Below are 10175 nucleotides of genomic sequence, written 5' to 3' on the forward strand. Positions count from 1 at the left end.
ACCCAATGTGATGTCAACAGTTGAGGCTAGGGAATTCGCCGTCTCTTTTGTTCTTCCGTTTATTAAATGGTTGACGGAGTGTGACATCATACTGTGTTTTCAATTAAAACAGCGGCAGAACGAAAGGGACAACGATTTCACATAGCCTCACCTGTTTGCATTTCATTGGTTTCAACCAGTCCGGCAGATTTTTTTATTATTTCCTTTTTATACCTTCTGTCAAATCATAAGGGTAATCCATAAATGACGATTCAATTTTCTTACCAATTTTAGACCTTCTCCCCCTTCGTGGCGTTTTTTCTATACATTATGCATGGTCCGTTACAAATGTTGAAACCCCCTCTCCATTACTCCTCAGATTTAAAGTAATTTATGGATGTGCCCTAACTGTTATTTTGGTTCTTAATTTCGGATAATCGTTTGCGTGCGGAAAGTGAATTTTCAGGTGTATGAAAGAAGTGAAAAATCATTATCGGCATCAAGAATTCACTGAAAACGAAACGATTTATCTGCCACTCATGCTCTCCGAAAAAAATAAATCGCTGTTGCTTTTCTCGCGAAAACTGCTGTGAGCGTATAATATTCTCTCGCTTCTCATCTATTTCTCCTAGCAGGTGAAAAATTACGTTTCTCTTCTCAAGTAGGCGAAAATTTCGAACTCTGCTTGTAGGTTAAAATTCACTTATCGCATAATTTGAGCAATTTTCACCCTTTTGAGATGCTGTTCGTGAGTGTGTGTGAGCGTTCCTTGAATTGTTCTTGCTTCACAATATTCTTCATTAAGCTCTGCCGCCAAATGATAAACTCGTCAACTCTTCCTCCTTTCGATTATTTGCCCAGTTATATTATTCTTTGGCATTTTTAATTGGATGTTCACGTTCTCTGGCTAAACTGGCTCTTGTAGCCATGCGCTTTATCGTACCTCCAATACCATCACACGGTCCTTTGCCATGGGATGTCGCAAAGAAATGCCATTCAGCTTCAATTTCATACATAGACTTGAACTTGCAGAGACTAGAAAAACTCTTACGGTTTTTGTACTGTGAAGCAGCTCCGTCAGACATAAAATAAATCTTCTTCACTAATTTTCTCTGATCTGTACGTAAAAAAGTAATCATTTTGGAAATAAACAGGTTAACAGCTACTGCATCATGTGTCAACTCTTCTGAGATAATTATGAAACTAAAATGAAGCACTTGCGATTTTCTTTATAGTACATAACGAATGGATGGATAGTAGCTTGTTGTACATTCCAATGATGAGATTGTACTTCATCCTGCAGTAATTTTCAGAATAATCACAAATGACTAAAAATTCCCCTACTTGCAAATTGTTTTTCGTTGTTTTTAAGAATTTAGATTCTGTTTTAATGAATTCGTGCGGTATCAATTTGAGTAATTTTTCACAAAAATATGAAACAAAATCTCCAGGCTCTTTAACAATAGTTTGTATATCACATCTATCAGTAGTTACCCACTGTTCGAATGACTATTGATCAATCATTTTTTCTTCTAATTGCTGTTTTAAAAAATCCTCAATTGACGAAATGTCTGGACAATCCTCACAACATCTAAGATAAGAATATGCTACTTTTCTTTCACAAATTAAACTATCAGTCAAGGACTTTAAGTCATACAAAATATGGAATTTTTTTAAACTATGTGTTATAAGATAAAAAATTTCATGATTTGTACAAACGCAAACATTGTGCGATCCTGAACTGGTTAAAAGTTTGCAGTATTTAGGACGAAGTTTCACGAATGAAGAAATTCCTATTTTTACCTCACTATTAATTTCCTTAAATATTTTGTATGCTTCTTTAAGTGTCGTCATCAATAACCTTTTCTGTATTGCTTTCCGTTTTTCACTGACACGTAGTCTCTCTGGCCAGGCATCACCCGACTTGTTTCATCGTCCTCAAAAAATTGAACAACAAGTTCCTTCGTTGCATCATTTAAGCCATGGCCCGATCTTCTGTGAACTGCTGAATGTGCTCCATCAGTTTCAAATAATTATTTAGCTGCTGTTGCGAAGTACCTTGTGGTGTAAATTCATCCATTATTTTTTGTATTGTCCATGACTTGGGCAACACAGTTAAAATCTGTAGTTTTTCACTCCTTGTGGTATCTTGTCTGCCAACTTTTCTTTCAATTGAAGAATTATTTCTTCAAAATCCTATGTTGCACTTGTTTGGTCCTCCTGCGGTCCTAGTTGGAAAAGATGCTTCCTCACTCCTTGGTTGATTTCCTTAATTTTATGTTCAGGATAGTAAACGTTGTTTGACTTCTTTGTATCAATCGGTGAAACTTGAATCCCAGCAATTCCTCGGTTGAATATTTCGATGTTAAGAGATCGCGAAAATTCATTATCAGTTGCTGCAGTTGTGGCCACTGATATTGTTGTTGGTATCGTTGACAGGCTGGGTACTTCAGGCAAAACCCTTCCAACAACAGTTTCCGAGTTTTCAGCGATGATTTGTTTTTCACCTCTTCTAGCCCGTCCTTCAACTTCTCCACGGCAAGATCCGCAGATGCGTAAATTGGAATTCATTGTATCTCCGGAATATCCAATCGTGTTCAAGTTCTGTTTGGTATTTTCTGAAAGAATTTGCAGATCTTTTTTTATACACCTTACATCATAATTTTGTATCGGTTGAATACATTGGGTCATAACAAATCGGTTATCCATATCTTTGTACTGGTGAAAGCTGGAAAAAAAAACGTAAAAATATAAATATACTTAGTTTTTTTTATATACATTTAACTTATGTTCGTATAAAATTTATATTGAATAACAAGCTTACCTTAACAGAAACGAAACTTTGTGTAACAGCACTGAATCACCGTCCTTCAAACTATTTCTATTTTCCACAGATAACGACTTAGACTGCTTACTGTTAGTGACTGATGAAGATATGCTTGAGTAGTATATCAGTTTTTGCTACCGAAATAAATATTTTTCCCAAGTGGCTAGGTATCAATGAAGAATTAGATGGTACCTAAGTATGCAATTAGGTCCCAGACATTCAGTGGCTTGATTTTCAACGCTTGTTGTATAGAGACTTGTGCGTCTGATTGAAAAACTGTGAACTGCAAAGTTTAAGGAAATGGATTGGGTTTTTTGTTAAAAAATATTTTCAAGGTTAAGCACTCACGAATAACATCTCAGAAGGGTGAAAATTGCTCAAATTATGCGATAAGTGAATTTTTACCTACGAGTATCTCGAAAATAACAGATTTGGACAATTTAAGCATTATGAGCTTTTTTGTTGTAAATTTAATGGGTTTTAATAATAACACCATTTCAAAGATATCCTATAACTGTAGGTAGTATTTTGAATAATAGTACTTTTTTCAATAATTCATAACTTTTTTGTTTATGAGTTGCCCAGCAAATGCACATTGTCAATAAATAGCACTTTATCTAAACTACAATATTAATATAAGCAAAAAAAATATGCAATATGAGTAATTTAATTTATTTTACAATTTAGTTTTTTTTTTGTAAATAACAAAATATTTTTTACAGTGTATATTTTTTCTTGAAAGGCACAATACTTGTCCGCAACTTCGCCCAAGACACCATCTCGATCAAACAAATCGTTTGCGAGATATATTTTTTTCTATTGATGCGTATCATTTTTGCATAAGCCCTTTTCAAGTGTTAGTCGTGTACAAAACTAGGGAACCAAATATGTAAAATGACATTTTGGACAGTAATAAACAACTGTGTAAAATAACAAGTAATTCTATAAACATCGATCCGAAACGATTTGCGAATCTGTGTGGAACTACTCATATTTGTTGGGATGGCAACCACTGCTCGGTTTGCCCCCACCAAACTACGGCACTGCGTAGAGGAAAAACGTCACTTTGTTTACTTTTGCTTTTCTCATTCAAAACACTTTTCTCGCAGAATACACACGTTGTTATTTGTAACCTAAAAGGTAGTTCGCGTTTCTTTCTCCTGGTCTATCCGAAATCCCATTAGGTTATGGGCCCAGGACATTTCGGTGCCGCGGAAAAAGTTTAATCGTCGTCGCGAAGATGGAGGAAGTGAAGAGTGATCGTTTTCTCGTTGCCTTGTTCGATGGGACAAATTACGCCGCGTGGAAGTTCCGCGTCCAAGTGCTTTTGGAGGAGCACGAGCTGTGGGACTGTGTGCAGACAGAGCTTGACGATTTGGTCGAGTTGGCAGAGCGAGACAACGATACTGCTGCACAGCGAACGGAGAAGAATGCGTTGCGCGAGAAGAGGAAGAAAAGAGAGCGGAAGTGCAAATCAATGCTGGTTTCCCGAATTCATGACTCCCAGCTGGAGTACGTCCAGGACAAGGCCACTCCGAAGCAGGTCTGGGATGCACTCAAGCGCGTCTTCGAAAGGAAGAGCATCGCCAGTCGGATGCACCTCAAACGTCAAATGCTGAGCATGCGATTCGACGGTGGGCGACTGCAGGACCACTTCCATCGGTTCGACAAGCTGCTGCGTGAATACCGGGGAACCGGCGCGGCCATGGAAGATCTGGATGCAGTGTGCCATTTGCTGCTGACTCTAGGTCCGGCGTACTCCACAGTCGTCACCCCCCTCGAGACGATGCCGGAGGAAAACCTGACAATGGAATTTGTCAAGTGTCGTTTACTCGACGAGGAAACGAAGCAAAAGAGTGTTGATTCGGAGAAGTTTCCCTCCAACAGTGATACCGCTGCATTTTCCGGGACGAAGCAGCAGAAGAAGATTCGGTGTTTCCGGTGCAAAAAGGAAGGGCATAAGCTAGCTGACTGCCCGGAGAAGAAGAAGCCGTCTGAACAGAAAGGACATCGCAGTTCGAAAGCGAACGTTGCCGAGTCGGCTGACCGGGATCGGGATGGTGTATGTTTCGTCGGTGTCAGTGGCTGTGGTGCATCGCAGCAGGCACGACGATCGAAATGGTTCATCGATTCCGGCGCGTCAGATCATCTGGTTCGGGACAAAGAGCTCTTCACGGAACTTCATCGACTGGAAAAACCGGTCGAAATTGCTGTTGCTAAGGACGGCGAGTCCATCGTCGCAGAGCACAGTGGAACAGTGAAAGTGATGTCGATTGCCGATGGCAGAAACATTGAGTGCACCGTGAAAAACGTACTGTTTATACCGCAAGTTCGATACAATTTGTTTTCGGTTTCGCGTGTTGAGAAAGCTGGCATGAGTGTCGTGTTCGAGCGGGGAAAAGCGCTGATCTATCGCGATTCCGAAATTGTGGCCAGTGGCAAACGTTGTGATTCGCTGTACGAGCTGGATTTTGAACCGATCGGGAAAAGTGAAAACGAAAAAGCGCTGTCGTGCGGTCGGGTTCCGAAAGATTTCGAGCTATGGCATCGTCGGTTCGGCCATATATCCGCGAAGAATCTCGAAGTGCTCATGCGGAACGACATGGTGTCGGGACTGAAAGTTGACAATGACAAGAAACAGAGTGGATCGATTACGTGTGAGCCGTGTATCGCCGGGAAGTTGGCTCGGAAGCCATTTTCGCGGAGTGAAGAGAGACGTTCGTCGCGGGTGCTCGAACTGATTCACTCGGACGTGTGTGGCCCCGTGACGCCCGTTGGATTGTACGGTTCAAGGTTCTTCGTCACCTTCATCGACGACTGGACGCACTTCACAGTCGTGTTTCTGATGGAGTCGAAGAGAGAGGTGCTGCGCTGTTTCGAACAGTATGAGACCATGGTGACGGCCAAATTCGGCAAGCAAATTTCTCGGCTACGGTGTGACAACGGAGGTGAGTACACCGGCAAACGTTTTAAGAAATTCTGTGCAAATAAAGGTATCCAGATGGAACTGACGGTGGCCTACACCCCTGAGCAGAACGGTGTCAGCGAGCGGATGAACCGTACGCTCGTTGAGAAAGCCAGGGCAATGTTAGTGGATTCGGGCGTAAGCAAGGAGTTCTGGGGCCAGACCGTGCAGACAGCTGCCTACTTGCTGAACAGGAGTCCCACCTGTGCGGTGCAGACGAAGAAGACGCCGTTCGAGTTGTGGGAAGATAAGAAACCGGACGTTTCGAAACTGAGAGTGTTTGGGTGTTCCGTGTTCGTGCACGTACCGTCGCAGCTTAGGAAGAAGTTGGACTCTAAATCGTGGCGCGGCATTTTTCTCGGTTATTCTCCCAATGGTTACAGAGTTTGGGATCCGGTAAAGCGCCGGATTGTGGTTTTTGTGGAGACGGATATCGGGCAAGAGGAGCAGCCCAAGCCTGTTGCTGGTGATCAGTTCGTCGAGATTTCGTCGAGTCCAGTTCCGGAGAGCGAAGAAGAAGAAGCTGACGGTGGTGGTGATGCTGAGTCGTCTGAGGAAGAGTATGAAAGCTTGTCTGAAGAATCTTCCGGTGAATCCAGTGAATCCGAGGATGAAACAGCGGATGTTAACCTGGAGGATGGTAGACCGCAACGAGATCGTGCTCCACCGGCATGGCATAGAGACTTTGAGTTTGAGTACGCTGGATTCGCCTTAAACGCAATGAGTTACGTCGACAACATTCCGGGTTCGATTGCTGAGCTGAAACGGCGTGACGATTGGGACAACTGGAGATTAGCCATAGAAGAGGAAATGGATTCGCTGCGGCGGAACAACACGTGGACATTGACAGAGCTTCCCGCTGGTAGGAAGGCTGTGTCCTGTAAGTGGGTGTTTCGTATTAAGCGCGGGGATGGCGATGTACCTGACCGGTATAAGGCGAGACTGGTGGCCCGTGGCTTCAGTCAAAGGCAAGGCTTCGACTATACGGAAACCTACTCTCCGGTGGCGAAATTGGACACCCTTCGGACGGTTCTGGCGTTGGCGAATCGTGACCGTTTGCATGTTCACCAGATGGATGTGCGGACGGCGTTTTTGAATGGCACGCTTAGTGAGGAGATCTTCATGACCCAGCCGGATGGATTTCCACAGGGGAAGAATCTGGTCTGCCGTTTAAATCGTTCCATTTACGGGCTCAAGCAAGCGTCCCGTGCCTGGAATCAGAGGTTTCACGAGTTCACCGAGAAGCTGGGATTGAAGCAGAGCGCCAATGATCAGTGCCTGTACACCATGGGCGAGGGACGAGAAAGGATCATCGTCATAGTGTACGTCGATGATGTTTTGATCGTCGGAGCGTCGTTGCAGACCGTGAAGGCAATTAAACGGAAGTTCAGCGAAGAATTTGAGATGACTGATGCTGGTGAGGTGAGGCAGTTTCTCGGGATGACGATCAAGAGGAACGTTGAAGCTGGAACCATGAAGATCAGCCAGACAGGGTATCTTGAGAGCTTGCTTCGCCGCTTCGACATGATGGAGTGCAAATCGATTTCGACTCCCATGGAGAATCGCCTGCGGTTGGAGAAAGGGGTAGAGGAGCGGAGGACAGATAAACCCTATCGAGAGCTGGTAGGGTGTTTGATGTATGCTTCGCTCACGGCTCGGCCTGACTTGTCTGCTGCCGTGAACTACTATAGCCAGTTCCAGGCCTGCCCGAATGAGGAACACTGGGTGCACCTCAAACGGGTTCTCAGATATGTGAAGGGGACGCTGGACTACGGACTGTTGTACAAAGCGGAGACGGAAGAGGAGCTGTTGCAGGTTTTCTCGGATGCGGACTGGGCAAATGACCTCATCGATCGGCGATCAGTCACAGGCTGTATTTTCAAGGTTTCGGGATGCACAGTCAGTTGGACGACAAGAAAACAGCACACGGTGTCGTTGTCATCTACCGAGGCGGAACTCGCGGCGCTGGTGACGGCTGCATGTCATACGCTGTAGATGAAACGACTTCTTCTGGATCTCGGGTACGAGCCCAAGGGTCCTATAACGATTCTGGAAGATAACCAATCAACCATCAGAATTGCTGAGGATGCAAGAGACCATGGACGCCTGAAACATGTGGATACCAAGTATCACTTCTTGAGGGAGCTCATTCAACAAGCGGTGATTACAGTGGAGTTCGTTTGCTCATCGGACCAGCAGGCGGACATTATGACGAAGGCTCTACCTTCGGCATCCTTCAAGAAGCTGCGATCGGAGCTAGGTATTGGACCTTGCTGTGGTTGAGCAGGGGTGTTGGGATGGCAACCACTGCTCGGTTTGCCCCCACCAAACTACGGCACTGCGTAGAGGAAAAACGTCACTTTGTTTACTTTTGCTTTTCTCATTCAAAACACTTTTCTCGCAGAATACACACGTTGTTATTTGTAACCTAAAAGGTAGTTCGCGTTTCTTTCTCCTGGTCTATCCGAAATCCCATTAATATTAGCTTATTGCGTGCTCACAACTTAGTGTTCTAGATGCACCTCCACAGTTATTAATTAAGAGCTTTCGATGCCTGTACCACAGACAAACAGACATAACACATTGAATATTTCTCATTGTTAAACATCGTCGCTAAAACATTACCGCCATCTGTTGAGTACACTGTGGTGGGTAGTACGCTGAACAGATGGCAGTAGTGTGTAAACGTCAAACGCAAGGGAATTAACAATGCGCGCCACAAGTGGCAGTACTACCTAACTGATATACTTTCAAAAAGACCGTTAAATGCTTGTTCGATGAACAACTTATGAGTGTTATGTATGTTTGTCTGTGCCTGTACCATTTTTGCATTAGTATAATTGTGTGGCAAATACAATCATACTCTATGGTCAGGGAAGTCGAGCAGATCCGAAAAATTCCTAGACCGCACCGGGAATCTAACCCAGCCACCTCCAGCATGGTCTTGCTTTGTAGCTGCGCCTTTACCGACTGAGCTAAGGGAGGCTCCAAGACTGAAGTTGTATTACAAGTCCGGAGTGATTTGAGATTTGGGCGTAATTGCATTTGTAAACAAACACGTCAATTACCGATTTCTCACGAATAAAAGCTCAATGTCAAAAACTAATAACACTATCAGGTAGATGCATGATTCTTCTATCAGTTGGTATAGTTTGTTTGCAACATTGAGCTTTAATTCGCGATAAGTTGGCGATTGACGTGTTTGTTTACAAAAGCGATTACGTCCAAATTTCAAATCACTCTGGAAGTATTTTTTATCTGACCTAATACCAGTGACATAAAAACGAATAAACCATTATCATTATGATGAGGCTTCAATGACCAAAACTTGTCAACGGCGCCGGTGGTGTAGTGGTAAGCGTGATTACCTCTCACCCCAGCAGGCCTGGGTTCAATCCCAGTCGGCGCCGCCGGGATGTTCTGAGGCATAACATCTCTGATCACGCCTTCCTTCGGATGGGAAGTAAAGCCGTTGGTCCCCGGTTCATGAGTTGATGGGTCGATAGTTAGGGTCCAGGTGTGGGAGCTGCCTTTCTGGCACGTCGGTAGCATTGGTGCTCAGCACGGAAAACAAGATCGACGGAAAAAAACAAACCAAAAGGAAAAAAAAAACCAAAACTTGTTTTCTAGCTGAAATAAAAATATCAAATGTTATTGTATTTTATAGTTCGTGTGGAAGCAAATGTAATTTTAAACTGATTTACAAAATGGTGCATTGATATAAAAACCATAACGTCTACAGCAACATAATGTTGCATATTCCAAGCACTGTTGTTTTTCATTAGATTAAATAAAAAAATAAGCTCAATTCACATGTACACCATAATAAAAATTGTACGGATCTTTTGCTTTACAACGTGTTCAGAGTATGATCCAAACTATTTGTAGAATAGTTCAATCATTTGGGTTATCGTTCGGCTATTATATTTTTTTTTATTAAAGCACTACTTCCCACATCACATTTGTTGGTACTAACTGCTTCCTTAAATGTCAATTGTCAATTTGACATCGAACTTTTTTTTGAGTGACGACAGTGGTGCAACTAAGGTATCTGATTTGTTGATTATGTCGGATGCAATGTTTGGTTGTTTTTACACTTTTTCGACATGACGATTAGACTTGACGTTTGATTTGTCGAACGGGATAGGATTGTTTTTAATTTTTGTTCGACTTGTTGATAATTTATTTTGGTGTGACAAGATTTTTAAATAAATATTACAAGGAATGGATAAAGATACCAAGACTGGAACGGCATCCAGAAGCAAAATAAATTGTTTGATTAATTATAATTACTCTTTTGGTTCTAATAGTTGACTTACTTTTTATATTCTAATACTTTAGCGTGACTGGCCGAAAGATAACAGGTGTCCAATGAGTGCTTATATAATACGAAGCACTTTTTGT

Source organism: Ochlerotatus camptorhynchus, unplaced genomic scaffold, assembly GCF_037179485.1.
Source record: "Ochlerotatus camptorhynchus isolate MF236.1 unplaced genomic scaffold, CSIRO-AGI_Acam_v1.1 ptg000176l, whole genome shotgun sequence".
Taxonomy (NCBI): Eukaryota; Metazoa; Arthropoda; class Insecta; order Diptera; family Culicidae; genus Ochlerotatus; species Ochlerotatus camptorhynchus.